At 40.1% G+C, this 27,726-nt stretch overlaps 1 protein-coding gene across 3 annotated transcripts in view; it reads left to right on the forward strand.

Annotated features, from left to right (window-relative positions):
- FRMPD4 (FERM and PDZ domain containing 4) overlaps positions 1-27,726 on the forward strand; it is a 210,177-nt gene that overhangs the window by 69,242 nt on the left and 113,209 nt on the right. Inside the window, exon 1 of one of the 3 annotated variants that reach the window (XM_083734126.1) lies at positions 11,617-11,832. The exons of the other annotated variants lie outside the window; for them this stretch is intronic. The gene's annotated coding sequence lies outside the window, so the exon portion shown is untranslated. Of the gene's footprint in view, positions 1-11,616; positions 11,833-27,726 lie in introns of those variants that run through there. 3 annotated transcript variants of the gene reach the window in all.

Below are 27,726 nucleotides of genomic sequence, written 5' to 3' on the forward strand. Positions count from 1 at the left end.
GGTCTACTAAGACCCCCTAGATCCTTTTCACACTTACTACTGGCAAGCCAGGTGTCCCCCATCTTACATTGGTGCAGAGATTTATCTTCCTACTTAAGTATAGAACGTTACATTTGTCTTTATTGAAATTCATTTTGTTGGTTTTGGCAGAGTTCTCCAATCTGCTAAGGTCATCTTGAATCCCAAGTCTGTTTTCAGTAGCATTGGACACCCCTCCCAGCTTGGTGTCGTCTGCAAATTTGATGATCATCCGCTCAATACTTTCATGGTGCTGGGTTCCACAATAGTGTGCAACCTCTCAAGAGGGTTTTGAGAGATACATGGAGTTGCTGAGGTGTGAAACAAACATTTTATGAGAAAAAAATAAAATGTGGTGCAAGGGGTTAAAATTCCATTATAAGGTTTATTACGAAAACATTCTTATAATAACTATATTGTGGTTCATTTTCATTACTCAATTAATTTTCATATCTGGGAAAGCTGAACAAATCTTGGCAGCATTTCATGTTTCAGTCCACTTCCTTGCTTGGCTCCTATGCAGCCATTTTATTTGCCAAGTTGCAGCTTCCTTCCTTGGCTCAGTTAGAAGAAAGCCCCGAGGGAAGAAATCATGTTACGTCCTCCTTCTTCATGATGCAGTGTAGCCGCATCCGGTATATACATCCTCAATACCGGCTTGGGCTGCTTTTTAACCTGCTACCAAATGACCAAGCAGGGCCTCGTTTAGACTAAAATAACTTGTATTATTCATTGTACAAGGTACAACTTCAGAAAATGAGGAAGTGCATGAATATTTATGGTATGTTAAAATAAAAGCTTATTGTGCTGCAGTTAAAAGAAGCAGCTTGGTTGGCTATTATCAAGTTGAAGTAAATGGATTGCAGTATATACGTACAGTGGTACCTCAGTTTACGAACATAATCAGTTCTGGAAGCCAGTTCTTAAACCAAAGCCGTGCTTAAACCGAGGTGCACTTCCCCTAATGAGGCTTTCTGCGGCCAGTGCCCTTTCACCATTTGGATTCCATTCTTAAACCGAGGTAAAGTTCTCAAACCAAGACATTATTTCCGGTTTTGTGGAGTTCGTAAACCAAATTGTTCTTAAACCAGACTGTTCTTAAACCGAGGTTTATATATGAAAGGGTCGTGACCTTATGGTCTTTCAAGGCTATTCAGTCAAAAGTAATTTTGTTTTGATGTTCAGCATTATAGAGTTATAGAGATCTCTAATATATTAATTGCACTTGTTTTCAGACATCTAAGTGTTAAATCAATGTATTGTTTTCTTTTGGATCTCCCCCCACCCCCACCACTATTATTGCAGCGGTGTGTCAACAACTTGCATTTAAGGTTAATGCTGTCATAGCATCTGCTTGTATGGGCATGTACAATTGGCCGTTTGTGAACCCAACTTAAACTTGGTACTGGCGAATAAAACAGCCCTAGGGTGTCAAATATGTGGTGATGGTTGCACTTACAGAGTATGGGCGTTAAATGCTTGGGCTCTGAGAATGATTGGCTGCTAGCAGAACATGAGCAGCAGATAGGATAACTCCATACATAGATTGGTGTTTTTGAGGCAGAACTGCATGCTGTTAAGAAAACGAGACTGCCCCCCACCCCCAAATAGTAGGTGTGTTTCTAGTTCAGTGCATCCTATGTCCTCATGTCTTTGTGAAGTGCATTTCCTTCTATCTGAAAATGACAGCCAAGGGTGCTGGGCAGGGAAACACGTGATAGTAATGTGGGGTACTAGTAAAGATAGGGTAAGATGAACTAAACCTTATTGAAATGGGAAGGTGAAAATTGACATGGGACTATTATTTTGGGTGGCTGTCCTGTGTACAAGAAGAAGAAACCAAATGTCAGAATAATCTGTGCTCTTCATATAAATGCATAGAACAGCCAAGTAGATTATGACAATCGCCTTTCCCCTCGTAGTTCTGCACTCCCCACCTCTGTCTCACACACATATCCTTGAAGAGGCATCTTTCCCCTTCTATACACCATACCCTCCAGGCAAGTGTGCAAACATCTTTGATAAACATTGGATCCTCTGCAGACTACAAAAAGGGGAACTGATGTCTGATAAGTTATAGCTTGTGCTAAATCTATCACTGTAGCCAAAATCTGACAGCATTTCCCCAATAGTTTCTGTTATAAGACTATAAGACTTTTGGGGCCAAACCACATAATATCTGACAGACAATCAACTCCTTACAGATTGCCTGGTGATCAAGAGTAGGTATCTTAAATCAAGGGAAGAGTATAGAAAGCCATTGTACTTGAAAAATTTCAGGATTGAACTGTGTTGGAATGTGAACTGTACCTAGTTCAGAAATATAAGTCCAAAGCTCTCAAATTTTTGTCTAGCTTGTTATGGGATTCACTGTCACTTGCCAACCAGACCCCTTCTGAAAACACACATCTGTGTGAAGTTGTGGGGAGTGGGATGGGCAGGCTTGGATACTTCACCAGTGTGGTCAAGGGAATCATTTCTTGCTAGGGTGCATTGGGACAAGGTGTGCAACTCCTGGCTTATTGTATACTAACTAACCTTGACTAGTATTCTGTGCAGGCAGCGACTGAAACCTCTCTTTTCTAAAGTTAAATAGAAATGGTTATGCTATTCCTATAATTGCCCCTGCCCACGCATATGCACTTTGAAAGTAACTTTGCAATATCATGAAAGAGCTTTTATTTATGCAACACTTAAATATGGAAGAAACACAACATGTGCATAAAAGAAGTTGAAAACTGAGCCATCTGTTGTGAGCAGATGTAAGGTTTTGTGTTAAAAAATATTAATCTGCCAGTGCTTGCTTTTTTTTATTGTGAAGCAAACAAGAAAGATCACCTGGAATGTCACGGTTAATAGTTTTCAAATAACATCTGATAATGTCTGTGGTGCATTTGTTTGTGTGGCAAACCTCTGTCCTGCAGAGAGTTGAGACCTACTTATATGGTTAAAAAAAAAAAGGCCACAGTGATTATGCTCTAAGCAATAATCATTGATTGGATGGATGGATGCTGGCCTCCTGACTTTTTCCATGATGTTGAAATGTGCTTACTCAAAGGCATGGGAACAAATGGACATTGATTATTATTTTTTAAAGTTCATTATAATTTCAAAATGTCTGTAAGAATTTAAATACAGTGGTACCTCGGGTTACATACGCTTCAGGTTACAGACTCCGTTAACCCAGAAATAGTACCTCGGGTTAAGAACATTGCTTCAGGATGAGAACAGAAATCGTGCTCCGGCAGTGCAGCAAGCAGCAGGAGGCCCCATTAGCTAAAGTGGTGCTTCAGGTTAAGAACAGTTTCAGGTTAAGAACAGACCTCCGGAACGAATTAAGTACTTAACCCGAGGTACCACTGTAGATAATAGCAAAATGTGGGGAGGTAAATATTAGCATTGTGCCATTCCAGCTTTTTGGCAGAGAGTGGGAGGGGACATAATTGTTAAGGGTTAATAGCCAAGTCGTTTTAGGAAATACAGTGTATTCATTTGAGGAATGTGCAAGTAGATTGAGTGATGGGAACATCAAATCAGATATCAAATCCAATGGAGCTGTGCAATAAGGAATAGCAATTGGCTTGTTGGCTTATTACAGAGGCAGTGTCCTTGCTGTGATCCAGAACTTAAAGAAAGGTCCTAGTCAATCAAATTATGACTTAGACTTTTCCAAACATGCTTCTGTGAATATACCTCTGTGTTCTGGACAAAGACTGCTTCAGATATTTGATTCATAAGAAAGATGTTCTAGAACTGGCAATTTAAATTTGAGCCTCATTGATCCTAATAGGGTAATAGAGTAGGGTAAAGTGATCTTATCTGAAGGACTTGGAAAAATGTATTAGCAGGCAGGTTGGCTTTCTGCTTACTAAGTCTTTTTGACCTAGCTGTTGCATTTCCCCCCCAGTTGCCTAAGACTGGAGTAAAAACATTTGGGGGGGAAAGGCATGCGGTTTTTTGCCTTTGTTGAAGCATAGACTTTCAACATGCAAGCTAATGCAAACCATGGTGCCATCATAAAATGATTCCATAGTATATTTTGAACGATACAACAGCAGCTTTAAAACCATAGGTTTAAGTTTACATGTTTGGTATTAACAATGGCAGGAATAGGGAACTCCAGGTTCCCAAATAAGACCATCAAATTATTTTTCTCTGAGCCTCTGGCCCAAGCCATACTCCCTTCCCCAAGCCACACCTCCCACCAGCCCTTCTCTTTACCCTCCTTGAGTACCTTTGCCAGGCTGGAATTATCCTATTAACATATGTTGCTTACTTGGGTGGAGAATGGAGAGATATTTATGAGTGGGTAGAAACCTCTGATCTTGCATGGCTGAAATGAAGCATAAAATAAAAAAGTAAAAGTTACGGCTGGTTATTTATACCTCTGGCTATATACCCCACAAGCATGAAACCCCTGAAATGTTTGCCATAATGTAATGTGACCCTTTGGCTAGAAAATGTTCCCTGTCCTTAATCTATGTGTCAAAGAACTGCCATTGCAACTAGCAGAGGAGGCGAGGCTCCACAGCGATGTTGGAGAGGGGCCAAGCAAGGAGAGAGGCAGGTCTCCGGCTGGGGAAGATAATCAGCGCTACACCAGGGATAGAGGGGGGCCGATGGGGGAAGCAGAGAGGAGGCTCCAGGACTCTTCGCAGGAGACCAGCGAGGAGAGCACAGGTCCTCCGCTGCCCAAACCCACCCTGCGCAGAAGACTTCCGCGCAGGGAAAGTAGGCGGCGACTTGGCGTCAAAGAGCTTCTTTGCTGGAAGAGGTTCAAGAAACGCCCACTGACTGATTAGTGACTGAACAGCCACGAAGTGAAGGGCTGTCCAGCCAGGAAAGGTTTAACCTGGCCACCTAGCCAGGAGTGGCGGCAACTTACGCACGAGCAACCCCATATAACCATTACACTATGGTTATCAGCACCTAGGTAATGTAAAATAATGTTCAATGTCAGGATGGAAAAGTCATGGGAAAGTGTTGCTCTAGAGCAGGCCTGGAGAGCCTGTGAGCTTCCAGAAATTGCTGAACTACATCTCCCATCTTCCCTGACTATTGGCAATGCTCACAGAGGTTGATGGGAGTTGGAGTCTAAAATCATCTGGAGGGCCACAGGTTCCCATCCCTGCTCCAGAGAAAGGAGGTGGGGGAGGGGCATGCTCCCAGAAGCTGAATTCCATGGTGTGTAATGCATTTGCACCAAGCCAAAGATACTAAAGAACAGAAAATTTTAAAGGAATTTACCTTTTTTGGTATGATAGCTTTCACTGTACTCAGTAAAAAGAAAATGCCTGTTCCCAAACACGAACCATTAGTTCATAGCATTTTAGGTATCTGTTTACTCTGTATTAACTATCAACATGTTTCCAACAGAACCACACAAATCTATTTTTTTTCATGTATTCACATTGTGTGCTTTGTTTAAGCTTTGAAAAACTAGCAATTTATTGTAGTCTTTTTTAAAAAAGGGAATTGCCTTTCTCATCTAGGAATTTTTTTTATTTTTTTAAAAAATAATTTTGCTTGCTTTTGTGACAAAAACAAAACACTTAACCTATATATAACATGTAGCTGCAAATACGGCGTTTTAAGTGTGTTTTAAGTGCAATATACAACGTGACACTAGATGATGACGGTGAGCCTTATGGTAAATTCAATGCATTTTAAAAAATGCTTTGTAAAAAAGCATTTTCAGAACTTTTTAATATGTGTGTAAATTCAACCATAGTTAGGAGCCTTGGGCAAATTTGTTCTTTTCTTTTTTTTAACCTATGACTGGAATTCGGCAATAAATGTCAGAAAACATTTCTGTATTTTTCTATTTCTCAGAAGACTTAATGACACCAACAGTTTTATTTTAAGCATTTTCTGTTATGATTAATCCAACATGTTGTGTTTGTTCTGTGTTGTAAGTTTGTACCATGATATAAGCATTTGAGGGAAGAAACAGTGTAAGAAGAAGGGGGAGGGAATACAGAAGTATCATAGGAATTGGGTTAGCGATTAGTGAATGGTCTGTTTCAGAGTTAAGATTACTCTCTGCTTTAGAAAACTTTATTTGGGATACAGAGTGTGGCTCAGCTTCTTAGAGAGTGATCTGCATGAGGAAAGAACAACTAATTGAAGAAGACTAAAAGAGTCACTGGGCTGCGAAGCAGATCACTTTCAATGGACAATTCAGTGAGCTGACAATCATTTCCTCAAGAGCAAGCTATCTGCAGAGAGAAGGCAACAGGATATCTCAAGGTGACCTGTCTTGCTGCTAAACTATGAAAGATCCAGCTGAAATTCTAATTTTAAGGGCCTGGTTGCAGCCTCAGGCTGGATTGTCAATCAAATTCTAGATTGGCTGACCAACTCTTCAAAGGTTAAGAGCACTCAAGCTTCTGATTTACCACCTGATTTGCTGCAGCTCACTTGCATGAAGCAGAGCATCCTCTGAGACAGCTGGAAGAAAGGAATCACTCTTATTCTTCTGCTGTTATTCTCCTTTTCATCCATAGAGCTAAATGCGTGAATATAATTCACACATACTGCAAATCAGAACAAATCCCTAGAATTTATGTGGGGGGAGGGGACTCTGGCAAGTGAGGAGAAGCCCCTTGCAGTTAAATCTGATCTTTGGGGTCCTTGAGGGATACATAATGCATACAGATTGGCCCAGGCAACTTGGCTTCTATATTGAGTTTCTCTATACTCTTGGCCAAAGATAAGCATTCATAAAATCTTCCCACCTTGTTCCTGCCTGGCTTGCTCCCAAGACCCTCAGTTTTAAGAACCCAAAGCCTTTTAAACTAGAGAGCTTGGTGTAGTTTGAACACCCAGGAGTAACAAACTATACTGGAGTAATGCATTGATCATCTAAATTGATTGAGCTGCCAGACCAGAGCTACTAATGTTAAAAGGAAATTCTTGTGGAAATAGCAGCTGCTTGTAATGGAAGACTTCTATTCTCCAAGGAAGAGGATAATCTTCTAATCAGGAAGTAGAAGACTCCATGGTATCCATGGAGTCATAACAATGCAGTTGCCCCAGTCCAGAGGGAACTGAGATGGTACGCATTGGGCCATATTGTCCAAGAATGTCAAAAGGTTCCTGGCCTGGTAGTCTCAGCAGCTGTCCCCATGCCGTCATAGCCATCTATACATCAGATATGAGGGGGGAACCGAGGAATGTTACCTGTACTTTTCTTTTGTCAGTAAAGCCTACTTTCAGCACATAACCATTTCTCTCATTTGTGGGCTTAATTGCCAATTGAAAGGGAGGGGGGATGGATACACCCAGGCCGTTCCTTCCCTCACTGATGAGCTTGTGGGATTGTTGCGTAATATTTCAGCAGCACAATGGTTTTTTTCTTGCACCAGTCAATTGATTGCAGCAATTTGGAAGATTAGCACAGGGTACAGACAGTGGAAGAATTATTTTCCACACTACCCATTAGCAATGTGTCTCATAATTAGCAAAGTCTCTCTACTGAAAGGAGCATTACCCTGCTGTTCTACGTAGATTGGAGACAGGTCTCAATTTCCACCATGTTTGCTGTGGGAATTATGTGGATTAAGCAATATAAATATTTATTTATGTGACCACTGCCGCTCGAGTGATTTTTGCCCAAAGATGGAAAGAAGAAAATGTCGATCAAAGAAGAATGGCAACAGAAGCTATTAGAATACTCAGAAATGGCGAAATTTACTGGAAGAATAAGAGACCAAGACGATAAGCTTTTAAATATAGAATGGAACCCTTTTATTGAATATTTACAAAATTATTGTAAACAGATTAAGACATTAGCAGGATTAAAGTAAAAATGTGCAGTAACAGAAAACATATATTGATTGGGATAAAAAATAAATAGGGTTAACTTGGAGATGCAGTGAAAAAGTAGTATAAATATAAGAAACCGCAGAAAGGGGAGGAGGAGAGTCAAAATATGATGTGTGGAATAATTTAAATCTATGTTTTGTATTTGTTGTAAAATGAAAAGTATAAATATAAATATATATATTTTAATGTTTGCTGTGGGGTTGCAGCATTTTAGCTGCAGATCTGTATTTAATTTCTTCCTTTGCTTGATGTCTAACTCAATACAGATTTCAATACGTTGGTTGGTAAGTCTTTTAAAGTCCTTTTCCCTTGCTTTACACCATGCCCAAGGTAATGAACTATGGCAGTGGGCAGGCTTTTATAAACTTGGCCCGACTCTGTCAGTTCTGGGCCATTGGAGGGAAGCAGTGGTACGAGAGCAACTGTATAAAGTAGATGCGCACAACCCTCCCCACATCCAGCTTCATACAGAATTCACATCCCTAATAATGGGAAGGCAACCTGGAAAGGATAAAATGATCTAAAAAGGAAAAGGAAAGGTATAGTGTACAAATTAAATGAAGACTGTGAAGAAGTTGGAATATGTTCTATGGAATATGCCAGTGGCGTAGCGTGGGTTGTCAGCACCTGGGGCAAGGGAAGTAATTTGCGCTCCCTAACCCGTGGATTTGCGCCCCCTAACCCTAACTCCCAGATGTTGCGCCTGGTGCGGCTGGCCCCCCCCCCCGCACTCCCCACGCTATGCCACTGGAATATGCTGTTACTGGAAACTTTAAGTTGCATTTTAGAGGCATGTTCAATGTAGCATGGTTTATGGGAAAGTTTGTATAAGAACTCTAAAGAACTCTGCGTATTATTATTAGTATTATTATTTTGTAGAAATAAAATAATTTTAATACAGGCTTCTTTTCACTTTAATAACTACTTATATTGTGCAAACAAAAAAATTCCTTCCAGTAGCACCTTAAAGACCAACTAAGTCAGTTCTTGGTATGAGCTTTCGTGTGCATGCACACTTATATTGTGCAGTCATTGATGTTCACCCTTGGACAATAGTTACTGTTTTGTGACATCTGGCCCTGTAAATAATATCAAAGAAAAGGACTGAGGCTTGGAAAGGAGTAGAAGAAATGATCAGAGTACGCTGATCAAGAATTAGTTTGCAATCTGATAACTTGCTTGTTGGGCATTAAACCACATGGAACTTGTTCAGGCTTGTTTCTGAGCAGACATGGATATAAATTCATTCAGTTTTCAAAACTGCTATGCTTTACATTTATGGCCAGGGCTCAGAATCATTTTTAAAAAGAAAATAAGAATGGGAGGTGGCAAAAAAAGCTGATTATATTATATTTGGGTCAATTTGTTCAGGTGGATTAAGATCCTGTGCCACAATTAAATTCCATGTAAATGACTTACTTTTCTAAGATGCCCACATATCCAGTTTAAGCTGTAGCCTAAATATTGCTGTAAACCAGCTGTCTCCAGGCTGGACTCTCCAGATGTTTTGGATCTGAAATCCCATTAACCCCATGGTGGTTGGGGCTTATTATTATTATTATTATTATTATTATTATTATTATCCGTGGTGGTGTTTATTAATTGCCTTCCACATATATCCCAAGGCAGTGTACCAAATACGATTAAAAACAGCATATAAAATAAAATGATGATGAATTAACAAAAAAAACAAAGTGTAGACCCATGGCAGAGAAATAGTGATGCAACTGTGAATAGCTTGTTGGAACAAAAATGTCTCTGGTTGTTTCCTGTCGTATCTTGACAGGAATGCTGATAGAATCATAGAATTGTAGTGTTGGAAGGGACCACGAGAGTCATCACCCTGCAATGTAAGACTCTTTTGCCCATTGTAGGGCTCAGCCCCACGACCCTGAGATTAATCTACCAACTGAGCTATCCCAGCAATCCAAAACAGCTTGAGGGCACCATATTAAGGAAGGCTGCTATAGCATAAATTGTAGTGCTACAGTCCACTTTCTTGCAATAAAAAAATAGGCTTTCTCTTTCACTATAGTGGCAGGTGGACACAATGATAATGAAATCTTCCCCTGAAACTTACCTCCAACACTTTGCCTGAAATCTCTCCCCTAACCAGAGTCAAAATCACATGAGTATATGGAACTTCCAAAGGTCAACATGTTTCCCTATTTTTTTATAGTGCCTGGTCCTGTTCCATATGTGCAGTATAATCTTTTCCTTCAGAGGAAGCAGTTTAGAAAACCTGAAGTCAGATAATAAAATAAGAGAAAATTATGTGCTTCAAATGTCAGGCACTGTGCTGTGATTGTGCTAAAAAGGAATAAATGTTGCCTGCAGGCTTCTGGTCGATGAAAATAAGAGAGTTATCCTCAAGGTGTCCCTACAACTTGTGGAATTAGTCACCATTATATGCTGCTGCTAAATAAGGGTCTAGTACCAGACACTATAAAGGCAGCAATAAATGGTCTTGGTCAACAGGTTTTCCATTATAGGGGAAGTGGGTATGAATAAATATTTCTTCAGGTAGCAAATACTGTGATTATGAAATGCTTCTAAGCAATCACCCTAACCTACATTTTCCACTTCTCCAACGGGGGCTGGGAAAGTCCTCTGCAGTTCTCAATGTTCTCTGCAATGATAGATTTTAGCAGCAATTAGATCTTCAGCACATTTCATCTTCTTACACATGCATAGTAAATGCCACCAGAATGGCACATCACAGGCGACCTTCCCAAATAGCTCCTCATAATTTTTCTAATTCTATTATACCTCACCCATCTGGATGGATTGCCCCAGCCACTCTGGGTGGCTTCCAACACATATAAAAACATAATACAGTGGTACCTCGGGTTAAGTACTTAATTCGTTCCGGAGGTCCGTACTTAACCTGAAACTGTTCTTAACCTGAAGCACCACTTTAGCTACTGGGCCTCCTGCTGCCGCCGTACTGCCGGAGCACGATTTCTGTTCTCATCCTGAAGCAAAGTTCTTAACCTGAAGCATTATTTCTGGGTTAGCGGAGTCTGTAACCTGAAGCGTATGTAACCTGAAGTGTATGTAACCTGAGGTACCACTGTATTACTAAAGCCGGTGGCACTTTACTTGTTTTTGCCTGAGATTATCCAGGTTTTTCCCCCCACATTCTTGTGTTCAGCTCTAACATAGATACACATGGTTCATATTACAATGGTTGATAACCACGTAAGTCATACTCAGAGCAGACCCATTGAAATCAATGGGCTCCAGAGACGTAATGTTGATTTCAATGGGTCTGCTCTGAGCATGACTAAAGTTGCCCGGTACCCTTCATAATTTACAGGATATTTCAGTGCCCTAAAAACACGCAGCAATGCATGTGTGTTTATGCACATTTTTTGTCAGCGCTATTGCACCGCCTTTTGAAGATAGGTCACATTCACACCATACGTTTAAAGCACAAGACTTCCCTGAAAGTATCCTGGAAAATGTGGTTTGTTAAGGGTGCTGGGAATGGTAGTTGCTTGGTGTTTGCAGAGGGCATAGTTAACGTATCTGAAAGTGACATTTTCCTGCATCTGCAATGAATGACCAGGGAAGATAGAGACTACTTTGCAGGGTACCATAGTATGTGCTAGTGAAGTGAAAACAGAGCCTTGTAATGAAATCTCATTGAAGATGCAGAGAGTATGTTTCAGCATTAGGCATTCTCCTCATGTTTCACATAAATGCATCCTGGCCTCATGAGAGGATGAGCAGTGCATTTGCACTGGCTCATTCAAATTGAATGTTGGAAGGAGAAGCATCTTCGGCAAACAGGGAACAGTCTGTCTGCTTGTCTGTCTATTTATTTATTTATCTACCGGTTTATTGGGAGCGGGGAGGAAAGGTTAAAGCTGTCAGCTACTTACCCTACTCTTTTACTGGATGTTTATTTGCTGGTCTTTTTGCACGCTGAAGACATTCTTCAAAGAATCGTTTGGCAAGATTACAGATTTCTGCATAGCCCAGGTCTGGATGAAATTTAACCAATAACTGCTTTACAAAGTTGCATTCGTCACAACATCACCTGTTGTAGCATTCTATGGAATGGATAGTGTTGTGTCAGGGGCCACAAAGGATTCAAATGTCTTTCCAGGTTTTCCTTCTTCATTTTGCTTCTTAAAATTGTAACAGCACTGCAGAGCTCTCATTCTTTTTTCCTCTCTCTTTCTCTCCCCCTTCCCTCATTCTTTCTCTCACCCCCCTCCTGTACCTCTCTAGTTTAGTGCTGAAACGAAATGAGACTGTAAATGAGAATGTTAGATATGACTATCCCAAAGCAATATTTTTTTGTGAGCAAAAGTATACCTTTGAGACATGCTTTTTGGTTATTGGGCGTTCATAGCCATGGAAGCTTAATATACAGAGAAGCAATCCTAGACTTGATCGTTTCTTCAGTATTGCACTAAATTCTTCATTTAAGTGGAATCGGATGTTTGTTTGCAATGGGGTATGGGTATCATCTTGCTTCTTTACTTGATATTTTAGAAACAGTATTAATTTGTCACAGCAAATGAATGAGAGTACAGTACTAGATAATAACAAGAAGGTTAAGATTAATGTTCTGTGTAACTTCCAGGCACATGCATGTTTCAAACTTATTTGGCTTCAGATTTTGCAGCTATATTGAGAGAAAAGAGAAATTACTCTCTTGGAAGTGATTGCACAATGTCAGTGAGGATTTGCTTCTCGTGTGTTTTCCTCCTTGAACATTAGGCAACTTGCATTACTAAAGAGGCCTCAAGTTTCACTGAGCCAAAAAGTATATTCTATAGCACTACAACACTGTTATTTTATGCAAAGGATGAAAATGATATTTCAGAGACAGAAATCTGTAGAAAATGTTTGCTGCTAATACTCAGTTTATTATGAATCTGCAGAGTTTGCTGGTGAAAATTTACTTCCTGTAAGGAACAAAAAGTTTCAGATTAAAAATGTATGCACACATGAGTGTATGCACGCACTTGTACACACACTCACACACTGCATTGCTGAAGAATTTCACTAATGAGTAACAAGCCTTGCCATTGGAACCACTTGATTGGTGTGCCTGAAAGAGCAGCTGCAAAACTGTGTAGTAAGCCTCATGTCACTGCTATTTGAGCATATATATTCTCTGGATGTGAGTTCAGCCTAGTATAAGTTCAGTTCCTATATCCTCATGTTTACTGGCTGGAGTCCTCTTTTGAATATTACAACCTAGTCATAGGCTGCAATTTATTTCATGCACACTGGGAAAGAAGTATCATAAGGGGCTGTTTTCCATTTATTGCATGAAAGTAGATTTAATCCGTGTTTAAGACTGATAATTTAAGAAGGCCTGTGGCAGTCCTATACACGAGGACCACAAATTCTAAATAAACAGAGCCTGCTGCACTAGTAAATTAATGCCCTGGTGAATTTTTCAGAAGGAGCTATTTTTCTGGATGGCAAATGATTATGTGAACTGTTGTCATATGAAGCATTTTTTAAAGACCTGTGAGACTGTTTTGCTATTTCTGCTGCTTTAGGCTGATGTGAATGTGAGCTGGCTCACATTCCAAGAAGGATCCAATAAGAAAAGAGAGGGAGAAAGTGACAAGTTGTCTGGCAATAAATTAGGGTGAGGGATTGCATTGGTACCTCCATTTGTCAAATGCTCTAGCTTGTGCATTTTATTTTTATCTGGTGCAGTGGAGACTGGCAAAGAGCTCTTTTAAAATTTTATGGTTGTGCATAGAAAAAGGGCAAGAGACAATCCAAATTGTTCCGACCCATTAAAGACTTCTGAGGTAAGGGAATGTTCTTTCTGTGTGCTCTGTGTTCTCTTCTGTGTTAGCAGCAAGGTGATGTGTTGTGAAGTTCAGTTAAACTTTTGCCTCATATTAACAATGAGCTTTCTCAAGTTTCACTTTTTAGCCTTTTTGAATGGAGGTGATCAAATCAGGGTTATCCTTAAGTCCCATTGATTTCAATGGAAGGGTTTAAGTGCATTCTTGAATTTCTCCCACTGAAACAAAAGCATTTTAAAAGTCCTTACATTTGTCTTGGTTTTAATATTTTTAGTGTTTTGTTGGGGGGGGGAGTGCAGGCATTAATGGCAGTGCTGTTTCGTCTAATGGAGGTGAAAACTTACTTTTCTGGAATTTATGCCTTAATGTTTTTGTTTGGAGGTGTGATTTCCTTGTTAACGATGCTATGAAAGTTCTTTATTTCCAACATCACACCGTCTTATTATTCTTTATATTGAACAGTATGGAAACTGGGAATTGTGATATTTAAAAAGAAAAGTATATTCTCACTGAGAATATGAGGAGAAAATAAATAATATTTTGCCATTAGCAGACATGAAATAGGAAACAAGTGGTTACATATCTAGTGGTTCCAAAACCTGCTCTTATTTAAATAGCACTCTACCTTTCACATAGTAGGCAGTGTGTATATTCAGCAAGATGTGTCTATTTTGCTTGGGCCTACACCTGGTTTATTAAAATGAATCATTGTATATTTTCAGGGAGTGATCAGCACTACACAGGGTAATAAGTATCATATTCTTGGGTAACCTGTGTCCTTTACAGGGATATGGTTTGGAGAACAGTTTCATCTAGCCACTAGGCACAGTAATTTGTGTATCCTTAGAAACTAGCCACACTGAGGTCCAGCGCCGAGGGCCTTCTGGCAGTTCCCTCGCTGCAAGAAGCCAAGTTACAGGGAACCAGGCAGAGGGACTTCTTGGTAGTGGCACCCGTCCTGTGAAACACCCTCCCACCAGATGTCAAAGAGAAAAACAACTATCAGACTTTTAGAAACATCTGAAGGCAGCCCTGTATAGGGAAGCTTTTAATGTTTGACGGACTATTGTATTTTAATATTTTGTTGGAAGCCGCCCAGAGTGGCTGGGGAAACCCAGCCAGATGGGCAGGGTATAAAGTACTATCTTTATCTTTATCATCTTTATCTTTATCATCTTTATCTTTATCATCTTTATCTTTATCCTGGCTGGAAAATTGAGGTGGAGGGGTTTGCCCTGTTGCTTGGCTTGCAACACGTTGCTATCCCCAGTGTATGCCAGGTGTACAGGGACAGGCTTGTCCCAAAGATCTCATGTCCTAAGACAAGGCTGGAGATTCTGTGACCCAATTTCAGGCAGCAAATAAAAATGGGGGAGGGGATGGGAATGGCAGAAAAAGGAAGGAAAGGGGTGCCACAAATAAATGGGGTGCCATCATTTTGCTTCCTGTAGATCCTGTATGCTTTGGTTTCCTTTCTTCCTTGAAAGGAAATGAATGTGTCTTCCTTTCCTTTCCCTCATCAAAATCTTCTTCCCCTGATGCAGAGGCCAGTCCCAATGGTATGTGCCGTGCTATTAGTGTTGTGTGTGTAAAATCATACACCACAGTCAGAGCTGAACCCTCCTCCTAGGAAATTTTCCTCAGAGGAACCTTATGTCATTTCTGTTAGATTTGGTGTAGGATTGTGCCTACGGTACACCAGCTAGACCCCACCTCTGTTTGCCCCACCATTTTCCCCTGGGAAAACCTGGGGTTTACTCTTAAATCAGACCAAACAGCAATCGGGTTATCCACAGACTGCCATATGGTCTAATTTGGCATTAAAGGGTGTATTTTCCAGGGGGAAACTGTGGGGAGAACACAAAACATCTCAGACCCATGCTTTCTAGGCGCAGAACAAGCAGAAGTGTAGACGAGCCCTTTGTGGCTCCGTTGGACCATAGGGATTGTCCTGTTGGAATTCCATGTAGCATCTGGTATTCCTTGTTCATTATGTATAATTGGTGCTATTTTTTCTAGAAAAATAGGTGCCAGAACTCACCACGAATGCCTCTCTTGTTCTCTTATGATGGCTATGGCGTTCTGGCAAGTTCTGGCTGAAAAAAAGCCCTGGGCATAAGTGAAAACTAGTGTAATATTTTATGCATAATAAGGAAAGTGGTGCAATTCCAAAATCTGCCATGCACCAGGATTTAAGTTCAGACATTCTCCATGTTAAATTAGGAAGAAGACAGTGAAGATTTGGGAGAGCAAAGCCACATAGTAACAGTGCAACTGGTAGGAAAAATCTGTTCATCTCTAATACGCAGAAATATTGTATTATACCTATAAAATCCCATTGTTATGAATAGCAGCATGACAAAGTAATAGAAAGAACAAGGGCAAACTAACTCAGCAGAATGTTTCATGCCAGGGTCAGGATCATAAATTTGACACAATACAAGAAGCAGCAACCCTCAGTTGCTTCAGACATTTTGTACAGACGTATCTTTTTGCCTGGGCCAGCCAGCCCCTGTTTTTATCTGTATGAGTTCCCCGAATCCCTGCTATGTTTTAACATGTTTTTTAAAAAAACTGTTTTTATGTTCTTGTTGTTTTAGTGAGATTGTTTACTGTTTTTATGTTGTACACACTGCTTAAAGATTTGCAGAATATTAAGTGGTTTGTTGGCATCCATCTGTCTCAAGAGACAGTGGAGTGCACCTCCAGGGGTGAAGTTAAACTGCTGGAGAATCACAGCACCTGCTGTGGCTGCAGAGAAAGCTGATTTGTAACTGCTCCATCCTGCACTGATTTTGCTGCATTAGCAGCACCAAAGTGACCTCTCTGGGATGCAAGCCTGGGCAGTGCATATGGAGATCCTGGGCTTCCCAGACAACAAGACCCCACTCTCAGCCTCACTGATGTGGTCCAAAGGAATGCAGAGCAATATGTTTGGCACCTGCTTGGCTGCAGGACTTGGCAGAAGGAGGAGAACAAGGTGCCATCCAACCGTTTTAGAGAGGGTTCACTCCTTAGAGTTTTCTTTGGAGCCCCACGTTGGGCAAAATATTCCTGCATTGCAGGAGGTTGGACTCGATGATCCTTGTGGTCCCTTCCATTCTAGGATTCTAGGAGCTGGACTGCTTCACATTAAATAAATGAGGTACAGACCACTTTGTGCATTACTTTCTGTTGATGCTAATGAAGCAGTCCATAAAGTTATTATTTGCTCTGAGCATCTATGCATGTGGGGTATGAAGGTCTGATACATTATAAAACAACAACAGCAAAATACAGTCGTGCCTTGGAAGTCGAACAGAATCATTTCCGGAAGTCCATTCGAAAACCAAAGCTCAGCGTCTGATTGGCTGCAGGAGCTTCCTTGGAAGCTGTGGAAGCCCTGTCGGATGTTCGGCTTCCAAAAATAGTTAGCAAAGCGGAACAGTCACTTCTGGTTTTGCGGTATTTGGGAGCCAAAGCATTCTGGGACTAAGCTGTTCCAAAACCAAGGTATGACTGTACTAGAGGGAAGGGTATAATTATCAACCTACCATTTCACTCTTTGGACTGGTGTGATTTAGTAGAACTTTGTTTCTATCAAGTGCTAGCTTTTTTTTAACCTTCAAAAATACAGTTTCTTATGTGCAGTCTGAATCCAAATACCCCAGGTACAACTCTAGAATATGAATTTGCTGAGCATGTAGCTCAGCAATTGCAAATATAGTTTTTGTGATCCCAGTGGAGCAGCAGAATTAAGTCACTGTAGCACAAGAGCAGTTCTTGTTCTCAAAAATAAGTTCACCTCCTACAGATATTTCTAAACTGTAAGGTGTTTGGGGTGGATGGAGGAGGGGTCTACTCTTAGAGCTGGTTCACATTTACAGAAGACTGGAAAATTAGTTCAAATAGCTGCAGTAGTTTTGGAACTAAACTAAGTTCCATGAACTGCGAAAGTCATATGAAGCTAGAGGTGTAAGACCTATGTTGGAGACTTCAGTGGCTCAAGTATTTAGTCAATAGCCACCCATATTTCTCTTTTGTGGAACATGTTAATCTCAGTGTAAATTTAGTGCTTCACATTTCAAACATATAATATCATCCCAGTGAAGCATGAAACACATTTCTATGCAGATATTAAAAGTCCTTGCATAGAAATTCAGTAAAATAATGTTGTTTTAAGGACTTTCACTATGAAATGAATTATGCAAATAGTTCATTTTGAGAGTAACTAGAGAAAGGTTGGATTTTATTTTATTGATGTTCCATTAGATTATGTTGAAATATAAGTTTCTTTCATGCTGTATAGGGATGTTGGCAGGTTTACACCAGATCAATAAAATATCAAAGGCCATATTTCACAGCTGACAAAGGAACAGATCTCCCTGGTAACTAAAGAGCTTCAGAGATCATGGGGAAATAAATCTTTTGTGGGAGGAGTATAAATGAAAAGGTTTAGATGGAATAATGAAGATAAAGCACGTATATGTAACTTTACATTTACATAGAAAATTACCCAAAGGTGCCTTTGAACTACCGTACTTTAAAATGATATTTATTTTGAAAATGCAATCTTTGCATTAAAACACCAGTTTAAAACAATAAAAGTCCTTCATTATGAGACAGATTTGAAGAGTTTTTTTAATGCAGGAAAATGGAGCTGAGAGCACTTTGTGTTCAAAAACTGTCCTTGAATCTCTTAACTTTTGCACAGACGACTACCTATGCCTCATCCAAAGGGTAGAATGAGGATGAGATGATGATATTGCTGTAAAAACAACAATTAATCACTCTGTTCTGTTCCATTTTCCAAGGACTAAATGGCAGATTAAATTTCAGGAGACTGTAATAATGGATTGTGGTAAAAAGGGTGGGGAACTATTAGTTTGCAGCAAACTGAGAAGGTGACAGAAGGTGGCTACAAAATGGCACAGGACAATGAATCATAGAGAGGCTCCTTTCCAGAGCAGATATTCAAAGTAGATACGGGAAGCCTGCATTGGCTACATAGAAGTACTCTGCACATTTGCTGAATTACCCATCTCCATAAGACTTCCACCTTCTCACTTGGTACACTATAGTCAGTCTAGCCATTTACCACTGCTGGCAAAATAGGATATTAAAAGTTTGTTGTAACCATCTTTTTCAATGGCTGTTGGGTCATGTAAGAACCTATGAGGAGCCTGTTGGATCTGGCCAATAGCCCATCTGGTCCAGCAACCTTAGCTCATAGTGGCCAACCCCATGCCTGTGGGAAAACCCACAAGCAGAACCCAAGCATAAGAGCACTCTCCCCTTGTGTGGTTTCCAGCAACTGGTATTCAGAAGCATTACTGCCTCTGACCGTGGAAGCAGAGTGTAACCACTGTAGCTAATATGCACATTGTTCCTATTATTGAATGGCACAGCAATTTCAGTTTTTAAAACACGTAATATAGAAAACATCTATTCTTGAGCTTCACCAAAGAAGACCAACCTTTATCATACCCAATAAACATTATGGGCAATATCATGTTTGTAGACATGCAGTGGGACTTCCCCTTCCTCCCTTCCCCACATCCTCCCCAGAGGGTCCTTCAACCCTCTAGGTGTGTACAAGGAGCTGCAGGGAGAGGAGAGGAAAGATGGAGTTCACTTGTGCAGAACATCCATTGTAGGGCTAAACTGATACAACTGGATGTTGACCTATATTTCTACAAGGTAACCTGTCCTTGTTTGTAGTTTTATTCTTGAAGGATAGTGAGGATTACTCTTTGCCTCCTATATTTAAAACTAAACACAGAAGTTTCTTCAGACACACAATTGTATCTTCCCCATAAAAAGAGAGTCAAACTCCACCCTTTATTCTTCTTATTCTGCTGAATTGTTCTTTCTAGAGCTCTGTTAAATTTACCTGCTTTATATGGACAGAGCTCTCAAACTAGGAACAATCCATAATAGTGATTGTAGTCACTCATGCAGGCAAGAACAACAACAGAATGCACCCTGCTTGTTTATAAATGTGTCAATCACCAACATAGCATACCTTTTAGCTTTCTTGTTTTTTGAAAAAAGAATACTGGACTGGCTGAAAGTGTTGTATGTAGCTAAGTTGTTTGTTAACATTGATTTGGTATATCTCATTGCTGTCTAGAGGACCTAAGTGCCATTGTTGTTGATGATGATGATTATGATATTTTACAGTTTATATTTCTATCCTACTTGGAGGCAATGTGCTATATGTGATGAATCCACACATTATTTCTTAACATTTTTTAAAGATAAACTTTCATTGAAATTGATGGGTTGTTTGCAGCAAACTTTGGAGGAGGTCTTCAAAATCAGTGTTAGTTTAGTCATGATTTAGAATAGAGTAGAGTACAGTGGGTCTTTGCTAGACATATGACTAAGTATAGATCCAATATACTGTATTAATTTTGCAAACTAGCATAATGCTTATTAACATGGTATCTGGAGCACACTGTGTTTCTAATCTGCTATTGGATGGTACTTCGAAAGCTCAGACAACCAGGTATCTAATGTGCAGGCATAAAATCCACCATGGGAGAGATTGGGAATTGACCATTGAACAGGCACAACTTGCTATCAAAGCCCAGACAGAATTTTTCATGGATTATTGTTGTTATCCAGCTGTACTGTGAAACTAACCCATGAAATAAAAATGCTGAGTTATTTTAATGTTAATTACTGGTAGAATTAAGTCAATTGTTGTAATTAGTGGAGCTTTAATATAAAAACCAGATAAAACTAGATAACTATAAATATAATTCATGCAACCAAATAAAAATCAAATCCCACCACTGCAATCTCTGCTAGCAGTACTCAGCCCTGGGCTCAGGTACTCAGCAAAAAGAAACCTTTTCTTCCCAAATAAAATAAAATAAAAATGACACTGTTCTGCCAGGGTTTGATTGCTGACACTTTCATCCTCTTTGCAGAATATTTGTGAGCATTTAATGGCAGTTTATACGACATACCGGTACATTCACAAGATAATTTTAACCACTTAATGGGTAGAAACTTAGTGGCATTATCATTGAAGTTACATAATGTCAATATATACTAATAGTTCAGTCATATAGTGCACCTGGTGTTTTTGATGCTTTTTATTTACAATACTTAGTTTGGGCAGCTGTTATACAGTATTTGACTTCATAAGAGCTAATAATTACACTGCCCATCATTGTAGACATTACCAGGCTAGATGAGCCAATGGTATGACTCTGTATAAGACAAGTCAGCTTCCTGTGTTTCTATGTTTCTACATGAGTCCTAGTGCTGAAACAAACTAGCAAACATCTGTCAAATGACAATGTGGGTTGAGTCTTTCACCTACCATAAGATTCCCAAATCATAGACTGAGCTCCATCATTTTGCCTATCCATAACTCAAAGTGGGACAGTATTAGGCTTGAGGGTATTGACCTCTTCACCGTCACTGACCCCATTATCCCTGCTGGATAAAAAGGGGTCTTCACCACAAGTGTCTACTCTTGTATGGTTTTAGTCTTGCTTTACATGTATTTGTTATATTTGTTTTTTTAACTGCTTTTAATTATATACAGTGTAAATCACCTTGCAATGATGGTTTAGAAGGCAATTCATTCATTGAGGATTTATTATAATCATTATGGAATTTGGGAGTGGCAGATTCCATAAGCATCACTAGTTATTGTCCATTGTTATGGGCATTTCCTAAATAATAGTGATATTTAGGAAATGCCCATAACAATGGACAATAACTAGCGATGCTTATGGAATCTGCCACTCCCAAATTCCATCCCAAATACTGAGGCTCTTCTATTACAGATATGTTTCTTGAAACAGAGCTCAACACATTGGAACCAGTTACTGTTCATGAGATACATTTCTGGAATATTTATTATTACTTTTATATCTTGCATTTTCTCCCCATCCCTTTAATCTCACAAACTGATGCCACAATTTCCAGATGTGTAGTTGTTTTAGTCTCTTGCAACGAAAACAAAGAAGAGACTTGTGGCACCTTAACAAATTTATTAAGGCATAAACTTTAATTCATTACGGTCTTTCATCAGATGCATGAAGTGCTATCCTGATTTGCAGGTACATTACTTGTTTTCATTCTCTTTACACGTGAGTGGGTGTTCGTCAATAGTGGAAGGAAATGTCAGAAGGAAAGGAAATGCCAAAATGTATAGACAGTGATAATTACCTTATTAGCACTGGCCATTCACAAATCCTGGCATTTAGAAGCCAATTAATACATATAGTGGAATTTTAAAATCCATAATGCTGATTTAGTCCAGAAGTGATAGTGCTGAGCCTCTTGTGTATTGTAGTTCAATGTTTTCATGTTGCAGTCTCCCTTAGAAGTTTGTCTGCTCAAGGATGGCCACCTTACAGTTAGTTACAGAGCATCCTGGGTGGATAAAATAGTTTCCTACCACCTTGTTCTATATTGCCATTTCTGTGTCCATTCTCAGAACTATCTCAGAACAGAACTGAGGGAAGCCACTGAATCCTAAATATATCCTAGAACCAAACTATTAAAGGAAAATTGTATAGACAAAGTAAGATTAATGTGATGTCCAGTAAACCTTAGTGGACACTCCAAAGCTGCTTTATAGGCTCCCATGCTTGCCTTCCACATTTGAGGAGTGTCTATCAGGCAGCTGTCAAAGAGGCATTAGATTTAAGATGCTCCACTTTTAAGGAAAGAGCTGGAACTTCATCAGATCTCTCAAGTTCTTTCTAAGCATACTATTCTGTGGTTCTGTAAACTCCTCATCTTGATTTACAGCAGAACTTTGGTAAAAAGCAGCAACCATTTCTGTGAATCTTCCATTTCTGTTATAATTTAATTTAAGCACGTCATCCACATAGGCACTGTTGTGATTACCTGTTGGCGAGCCATTTCTGTTACAAGCTACATCTGACTAATTCCAGTTTATTTCACCATAATTTTATACCTGAAAACTAATAGCATTTTATGAAATTGATGGTCTTAAAAGGACTTTGAATATTTATTTATTTATTTATTTATTTATTTATTTATTTATTTATTTGTCCTCATTCTTTTTTATTAGTTATTTCCAAAAAGAACACAAAGTAACACACAAATACAAAGAAAATACACAGAAAAGAAAAATTAAAAATAATAAACAGCAATTATCATTTCCATATCATCCATAACATAGTTGTCTCTTACGGGGCTTCCTTCAGCCTGTCCGTAAATCATTCGAAGCAATAAATAAAATTACACGTTTCATTACTTATATTGTCATTATACCGATTCCTAATTCCTGTTTGCTTTGCACAATAACTCTTAGTCTTTCACAGTGCGTCTCTAAATCCCTTTAGCGTTATTTGCCCTTCACTAATACATTCCAGATAATCTACATACTTTTCCCAATCTTTGGTGAACACTTGGTCTCTTATGTATCTAACTTTTCCTGTTAATCTATCCAACTCTGCGTAATCTGACAACTTAGATCTCCACTCCTCCACCGTTGGGGTTTCCCGTAGTTTCCACTTCTGGGCTAATACTACCCTTGCTGCCGTAACCGCATAGTATACCAATCTGCGATCTTCCTTTTTTATCTCTTGTCCTAATATCCCTAGAAGAAAGATTTCTGGTTTCTTTATGAACGTGTACTTTAATATCTTTTTCAATTCAGTGTGTACTTTCTCCCAAAATTGTTTCACCCTTCGGCACTCCCACCACATATGGTAGAAGGAGCCCTCTATGTCTTTACATCTCCAGCACTTATTATCCACCTTATACATTTTTGATAATTTCATGGGTGTCAAGTACCACCTATAAAACATCTTCATGACGTTTTCCCTTATCGAAGTACACGCCGTAAAGTTTACCCCCTCCTTCCAAAGTTTCTCCCAATCCTCAAACTGTATACTATGACCTATATCCCTTGACCAATGGATCATCACCGATTTGACTTCCTCATCGCCTAAATTCCAGTCCAACAACATCCTATATATCTTAGATATAATTTTCACTTTATTGTTTATTATTTCTGTCTGGAATTTTGAGTCTTTATCTGCATAGCCTCTTTCTTTGATATCTCTACTAAACATCTGATTCACCTGATGGTGATGTAGCCAATCGTAAACATGTTCCTTTGTTTGCTCATACGGTTTTAGCTTCCATTTCCCTTCAACCTTAGTTAGTAGCTGATCATAAGTTGCCCAATTGCTTCTCATATTAATGGTTTTTGTACTCATTACTTCGAGAGGTGAAAGCCAATGTGGTGTTTTCGGCTCTAACAGATTTTGATATCTTTCCCAAACTTCGATTAGCGGCCCTCTAAAAATGTGATTCGCAAACCCCTTGTGTTCTTTCCTTTTGTTCTTCCATAAGTACGCGTGCCAGCCGAATCTATTATCGAAGCCCTCTAAGTCGAGCAGCTCCGTATTCACCAATTTTACCCATTCTTTTATCCAACATAGGCATGATGCCTCATAGTACAGTTTCAGATCCGGCAGGGCAAAGCCCCGCCCCCCCCTGCCCCTATTTATTTATTTATTTAAGTTAATTGAAGTATGCTCTTAAGATCTTTGGTATCTCTGTGGTGATGAATTCTAAGTTACAGTATTTGTAATATCTTACTGCTGCTGGTGGCGACAGAATTGCATAGTTTACCCAGAAGTAGTTTTGACCTTGACACAGTGAGGTGTGAATTATGTGTGTGGGAGAGTGGAATTGCTGGAGGGAAAGGGAGAAGCCAAGGTTGCCCAGATCACAGACAAAGGGATTTATGGTGTTGTGGGTTGGCTTGGCCTGGAAAAGTGAAAAGGTGACTGACAATTGAAGGCTGTGGCTTCTGCTGACCCATCCGTCCTCTGGTAAATCCTGAGTTGTCATGGCAACCTGGTGCTGCTCTTGGTGATTGGTGAATGCCATATCATACCTAAGGCCTGGGGGCCTGATGCAGCCTAATCACCTTCTAAATCTGGCCTGCGGATGGTCTGGGAATCAGCGTATTTTTACATGAGTAGAATGTGTCCTTTTATTTAAAATGCATCAATGGGTGATTTGTGGGGCCTGCCTGGTGTTTTTACATGAGTAGAATGCGTGCTTTCATTTAAAATGAATCTCTGCGTTATTTGTGGGGCATAGGAATTCATTCAATTTTTTTTCCAAAATATAGTCTGGCCCACCATGTGTTCTGAGGGGATGGTGGACCAGCCCACGGCTAAAAAAGGTTGCTGACCCCTGCCCTAGCAGATGCAATTAGATATCTGCTATAGTGATGCAAAAGTTTTATGTGTATATAGACAAACACAGAAAGGGTGCCAACTTGATTAAAATACTGGGGGGACAGGTAAGCCTCGCCCCGCATAATTGATCACAAGATGTGGTGCACACACACTATTTGAATGGCAATCAACTTTTGTGAGGCCCTGGGCTCCTCAAATATTTTATTGGGGGGGTGGTGAAGAGACCTCCGATCCTAGAAGTTGGCTCCTTGAAACACAGTAAGATCGGTGGTAACTGTAGTACTGGGACAGTTGCGTGTTGAGGTCCCCAAGCCACCCCCCCCCCAAATAACTCACAACGCACACTTAATTTTTGTTTAAGGTTTTTGGCATAATTTTGGCCACAACTTTATTTAAATACAAAACCGTGAGTGGTTGTTTAGGCATTGGTTAAGACTATCTGTCCCCCCGCCTGGGGACAGAACTGACTTCCGGGCACCACCGAAAGACAGTGTGGGGGAAAGCAAGTCGGGGAAGAATTGGAGCTGAGACACAGACCCTCAACTCTCACCCGCCTGCTCCCCAAAGGCTTGCCGGCCCTAGTCCCATTCCAGGGATTGGACGAAAAGATGGCAAGCCCCAGGATTCCTTTAACGGAATTCCCTTTCCGCAGCAACCATGGAGGGGCAGGCCCAGCCTATCCTAACCCCTCCATGGAGGGGCAGGCCCAGCCTATCCTAACCCCTCCTCCACCAATTTATAACCAATGCCTAACCGCAACCTTACAAGTTGCGACGATTTGCTACGCAGTAGGCAAAAACCAAATGGCCCAGCCAATCAGCCAGATGGACAAAATTCCTACCAGGCCCCCGCTCCAAAGCAGACGACCCCATGACAGGCATAGCAAGGTCAAAGCAACAACCCCTTACTTTAGGGCGGGTGGGCGGGTGATCCGTTGCACACAGCAAAGAGAAAGCTCCAGGCTGCATGCAGAGTATTTAAACATTTTACCCCTCCCACCAAAATTGCAACATAACTTTTACCCCAGCAACCCAGTGAACCAATCACTGCCCCAGGCCATCTTTAGAGACCCTGCCTGGTAACAGAGGGGTGGCTCAGCAGACCCCACCGCAACACGTGCTCTCCATGAAGGAGAACACGCTTTCTGTGAATCTGTCAGTATTGCAGATGGCAAAGCCTTGTGCACATTATAGTTCCTACTGGTTCCTCAGGTTGTGGTGTATTTCTCTTTCTCTCTTTCTCTCTCTCTCTAAATATATATATATATACTGTAAACAGCTTATGAAAAATGAAGGAATTCTGCCTCTTTCAAGATAATGTGATTAAGGAGCATACAGAGTTGGAAATAATAAATCTGCTTCCTATGAAAAATGTTGAGACTTTGAACCAAAGTGGCATCTACAGGAACTAGAGTTTCATTGTTAAATCATTTTCTGCCTATCTTTCTCTTTCTCGGTGCCAGATGCAGTGTGCTGGATATGTCTGGTATTAATTAATTTCTCTAGATTTAAATCATGGTTTCATGATCAAGGGTTTTAGTAGCTGTTGCTGTAGGGCTGATTCATATACGTATGTGCATCATTTACGTTCCCATTGCTAAGAGCTCAGTCAGCTAGTACCTTATAGATGAATGTGTCAGCTGCTGCCTCCACTGAAAAATATGGACTCCAAAGAGTGCCTTGCAGGAGCAGAAAGTATGCATGATTTCTGCCAATTCCACCCTCAATTCCCAATGCCAAATCCTCTACTTCTTAGGAACAACCTATTGGGGAAGGAAATAAGAGACTCTAGGAAGAAGGGGGTCAAGAAGGTCCTGTTGAATGAGCAAAAATCCTTTCTGCAAATTTTTGGATCCATGCTGCTGTGAAGAGCAGTAATATGAAACCTCTTTCTGTCTCTGATGTATGATTTGTGATCTTGAATTAGACCTGAGTTGCCATCCTGAAACAACAGGATATGTTCATTAAATCATCCATAGATCGCCTTTCATATAAATTAACAAGGATGGAATGCAGAAGGCTATAAATTACTAAAGACAAAACCAAGCCAGAAATACCCACATATATCTGAAAATTCTAATAAAACCAGTACTAAAAGCTAATGTTTGTGAATGATCTCATGAATAAATATATATCAGTCAGTCTGTGTACCAGCATTACTGTAAGTGCCTTGCCCTATCTCTTGGGAAAGGCTGCTCCATAGTATGGGGGCCACTGTGGAGAAGGCCCTTCCTCAGGTAGCCAGATCTTCAGGCATGGTGTGATGAGAACAGCTTCCTCCAGTGATTTCAGTGAATGGACTGGATTGTACAGAAGGAGGTGTTCTCTCAGATAGCCTGGTCCTAAGATGTCCAGAACCCCAAACATTAGCAACAAAACCTTAAACTCTGCTCAGTAGCTAATCAGCAGCCAGTGCAATTCCTTTAACACAGCATCATGTGAGTGTGGTAAGGATGCACAACTGAGCTTCCTTAGTTGCTGTATTTTGCGCTAGCCATGCACATATACAAATAATTCCTTATACTATGTGTTTTGGGCTTTTTTCGTCACTCTGATTTCTGTGAATTGTGATGCAAATTAACCCTGGTCGACACTTTCCAGACAGATGTACAGAAGGCAAACACAATGATCCTTCAGATTTTACAGGCCTCCAAATTTTATAATACAGTTCTCTGCTTGAAAATGTACAAAAATGTGCTTTGAAATGCATCTTTAAGATAAAGCACACTTTTAGCAATGAATATGTATCTAAATGGATTTTTTGTGGGTTTTATTTTATTTTTTAAAAAACAGCACATTACATCATAAACAAAATGGGGTAGACATGAATGAACAGAAACAAAATGACATGAACTAGAAATGTTCTGATCTGTGCATCCCTCCTTTCATGGGCCA

This window comes from Podarcis gaigeae (assembly GCF_964106915.1).
Source record: "Podarcis gaigeae genome assembly, chromosome: 4".
NCBI lineage: Eukaryota > Metazoa > Chordata > Lepidosauria > Squamata > Lacertidae > Podarcis > Podarcis gaigeae.